This window comes from Physeter macrocephalus, chromosome 21 (assembly GCF_002837175.3).
Source record: "Physeter macrocephalus isolate SW-GA chromosome 21, ASM283717v5, whole genome shotgun sequence".
NCBI classification, from domain to species: Eukaryota; Metazoa; Chordata; class Mammalia; order Artiodactyla; family Physeteridae; genus Physeter; species Physeter macrocephalus.
Window position 1 is genome coordinate 14,576,263 of NC_041234.1, and position 4,441 is coordinate 14,580,703.

At 42.1% G+C, this 4,441-nt stretch overlaps 1 pseudogene; it reads right to left on the reverse strand.

The window, feature by feature from the left end:
• Positions 1-1,409: 1,409 nt before the first annotated feature.
• The window catches only part of LOC112062387 (homeobox protein NANOG-like), a 6,850-nt pseudogene continuing 3,818 nt past the window's right edge, over positions 1,410-4,441 (reverse strand).

Below are 4,441 nucleotides of genomic sequence, written 5' to 3' on the forward strand. Positions count from 1 at the left end.
GGGCTCTTTTGGTTGCCGCATGAGGACTCAGTTGCGGCATGCATGTGGGATTTAGTTCCCTGACCAGGGATCGAACCCCGGCCCCCTTCATTGGGAGCGTGAAGTCTTACCCACTGGACCCACCAGGGAAGTCCCAATAATTCTTTTCTTGCTATCTGTGATATTATGATTTACAATGAGAAATATATATTTAGTCTTTGTCCCTTTGCTGGCACAGAGCTCCTAAAACCTTTGGAACTTCCTAAGTAATGAGAGTGATAAAGGTGTCTTTGTTATGTTAATGGTAACTTTTGGAAAGCCCCTTTTTCTCCAAAAATGGGAGCTGGTTGCCAGGGGAACCAACCCAGTGCTGAGAGGGTTGGAATTTTCAGTCCCACCCCCAGATCTCCAGGAGGGGAGAGGGGCTGGAGATTTAGTTCAATCGCCAATGGCCAGTAATTTAATCAGTCTTGCCTATGTAATGAAGTCTCCATAAGCACTCAAAAGGACAGAGTTCATAGAGCTTCGGCGTTGGTGAGCACATGGAGATTTGGGAGAATGGTGTACCCAGAGAGGGCATGGAAGCTCTGCACCCTTTCCCCATCCCTTGCCCTATGGATCTCATCCATCTGGCTGTTGCTGATTATATCCTTCTATCATAAACCCGTGATCTAGTAAGTAAAATGTTTCTGTGAGTTCTCTGGGCTGCTCTAGCAAATTAATTGAACCTGAGGAGAGGGGATTGTGGGATCTGTGACTGGTGGGTCAGAAGAACAAGTAACAACCCCGACTGGTGATTGGTATCAAAAATTGTGTGTGTGTGTGTGTGTGTGTGTGTGTGTGTGTGTGTGTGTATGTGTATGTGTATGTTGGGGGTGGGGACAGTCTTGTGGGACTGGGCCCTTAACCTGTGGCATCTGATGCTATCTTCAGGTAGACAGTGTCAAAATTGAGTTGAATTGTAGGACACCTGGTCATTGTCCACTGAAAATTGGAATGGTGGTATGAAAAAAAAGACATTGGTGTCTCTCTTTTCCACTTAATCTCCTCATGTTTATTTACACATATATGTGTATTTTCAAATCTCCTGTATATTCAACTCTTTCTTTAGCTTTGCATCATAGAACATTAGTAAAATCCCTGGTATGGTAATGTGGTAGGGATTCTGGAGTAGACTGGAATAATGTGGAGAATTAAAATTTTTCATTAAATAACAGAAACCCTCATATATACCACAAACAGAAGCCATATACTTATATGCCATAAACTAGAACTCAGGGGGTTCTAGAACTAAGAGGAAGATGTGGAAAATGAATCCTGCAGGACAGTTAGGAGGCTGTAGAGACCAAGTGTTTCTGGGGATCCCAAACCCTTTACATGTGTCCACAGTTCTGGTGGAGAAGGCCGTTTTGGCTAGAGCAGCTGGGGCTTCAGTGCTGAACCTCCACGCCACTGGAGCTGAAGTTCTCAGCTGTGCCTTCTTGTTCATTCCTGATAATGTAAAAAATTTTCCACCAGTTATGCTCCTAGAAAGAAAAGGCACAGGACCCTCGTTCCCTCTGTGTTTTTCTCAGTTAGAGAATGATCCCAGAGAAGGGTGCTGGGGCCTGGGAACATTGTGGTTAGTTCAGCTCATGCCTGCAGGCTTTGTTCTCAGGGCATAGCGCACCTCCTTGGAGGTCAAAATTATCACTTCCTTTCAACCCTCAGCTGAGATTGGCTTGCTGTACCAAGCTTCTCTTTCTCTTATGACAAAATCTCTCTCAGTGGGTCCCATTGTTCATTCATAAAATCTGACTCTTGTCAGTTGCTCATCCCCACTCCCGGCAGCACCCCCTGCTCATTGACCCAAGTATCCCAAACATTCCTTCAACTAAGTCTTTATTAAGCGTTTATTACTTACCAGGCAATGTACACGCTTCATATGTATACATAAAACATCACTAGGGACATGGGTTGACTTGCTTTTGTCCTAAGTTGCTCCTCAGCAGTGCATAAATCAGGGGATAGAATTAGGTGGTAGGAAGGTGTTGCTTAAATCTACCTACCAGAGAAGAAGATTCAAGTCCCAGCCCCAAGTCAGCCAAAATGCTCAGTTACATTCTCTTATAAGTGAGAGAGAGAATTAAGAATATTACACGTGGAAAGCCTGTCCATTACTCAGTTAATGTGTTTATAGTAGTCCCAATAACTAGATAGCAGAAAACAAGCCAGAATTCTGAATCTAATATTGCAAAGTAAGCCTCTGTGTGTCTGTGTGTGTGTGAGTGTGAGTGTGTGAGAGAGAGAATGTGTGAATGAGAGAAATTCATGTGTGAATTTCAATTTGACTTTTTTTCATGCCCAAAACAGCAGCATAAAATTTGTCAGAGTTGAAAAGAGTTAATGATGTAAGGGTACTTCAGGCCAAATATATTTTGATGAGCATCTGATTCAACCAAATCTATGAGTCACTTCCAATGAGGATACACTTGGAAGTCTCACAGGGAAAGAACCCCACTCCCTCGGGATTGGCAAGGTCAAATTGCTGAGACACTTGCTTCAAGCACATAGGATCTCAGGTATTTCACTTAAGTAGGTGGTATGTCAGGAGGACAAATCTTAGTGCTCGGACATTTTAAAGTAAAGAGGCTAGTCTAGTTCACTGGTTCTAATCCTTGGCTAGAGATTAGAATTACCTAGGGAACTTTGTTAAAATATTCATCTCTGGGTCCCACAATCCATACATTCTGATTCCGGTGGACTAGGGTGAGGTCTGAGTGAGAGCTAATCCTGTGGAGCAACACTGTGCCTTAGAAGGTTGGGAAATAAGTTTCTTTTATCCACAGTGGTTTAAAAAGATAGTAAAGGGAATAAAACAGCAATCCATCCATCACCTGAAATTCCGTAACTCCAGCAATCTTAAGGGAACCAGTCATCAGGTGTCATGCTCCAGGCAAATGTCCTTAAAGACCAAAACGAGGACAAAGGTCACTGCTCAAAGCTGGGGTATAAAACTTAATCTCATCAAGTTTCTAAAATAGAGATGGTCTAGTTCCATCCTGTTGTTGGAAATGAGACATGGGGCTCCCTCAGAGGAGACCTAGAGATCAGAAATGAGATCAGCAGGTGCTTTTGTCAAAATACTCATTTGTGAGTTACCTCAAACTCAGGAACATAAAAAAAAAGCAGTCCGTTGGAGAGTCCTCACTTCAAAAGTTGTGAACTCATCTGCCGCCAAAGTTTACCTAATCCCCCTTCTGTGAAAAATTGTAATCATTTTTAGCTTGGTTTTAAAACTGTGGGCTTCAGTTACAGGTTTGTAAAGCTATTTTTTTGGTGTGTGAAATAATTCAAAAGCCTTAAAAATTAGACACTTTTAAAGTGATGATAGCACTTTGAGACACACACACTTTTACACCTACAATACACATTGCTTCATTTATTTCATTTCAGCTCCCTGGGGGAGAGAGTATGTGGAATTAATTTCCAATTGGGGAAGTGAGGTATGATCTGTAAGAAATTCTTTTTAGGGGACACACAGTGATCCTGGGGAAAAGTAGAAATCTAAGCAGACAGGGTCCATCTTTTTGGTGTCCTGTATTTCTCTATGAATGGACAAAGTTGCACCTTCCCAGCAGCACAAGTTCACGTAATTTTTTAAATTGAGGTAAAATTGGCATACACCGTATTAGTTTCAGGGGTACAACATAATGATTCGATAATTGTATATATTGCAAAATGATCACTATAAGACTAGTTAACATCCATCACCATATATAGTTACAGAATTTTTTTCCTTGTGATTAGCAGCTTTTAGATCTACCTGCTTAGCAACTTCCAAATTTGCAATACAGTATTATTAACTATAGTCACCATACATTACATCCCCATGACTTACTTATTTCATAACGGGAAGTTTGTACCTTTTGACTTCCTTCACCCATTTCGCCCGCCCCTATTGCCTCCACCCCCGTCTGTGGCAACCACCAATATGTTCTCTGTAACTTTGAACTTGGTTTGCTTGTTTTTGTTTTTTTAAATTCTGCATAAATGTGAGATCATACAATATTTGTCTTTCTCTGACTTATTTCATTTAGCATAATACCCTCAAGGTCCTTCCATGTTGTTGCAAATGGCAAAATTTCCTTCTTTTTTATGGCTGAGTCGTATTCTTTTATGTGTGTGTGTGTATATATATATATATATATATATATATATGCGCCACATCTTCATTCATCTATCAGAGGACACATAGGTGTTTTCATATCTTGCTATTGTAAATATTACTACAATGAATATAGGGGTGCATATATCTTTTCAAATTAGCATTTTCAGGGGCTTCCCTGGTGGCGCAGTGGTTGCGCGTCCGCCTGCCGATGCGGGGGAACTGGGTTCGCGCCCCGGTCTGGGAGGATCCCGCATGCCGCGGAGCGGCTGGGCCCGTGAGCCATGGCCGCTGAGCCTGCGCGTCCGGAGCCTG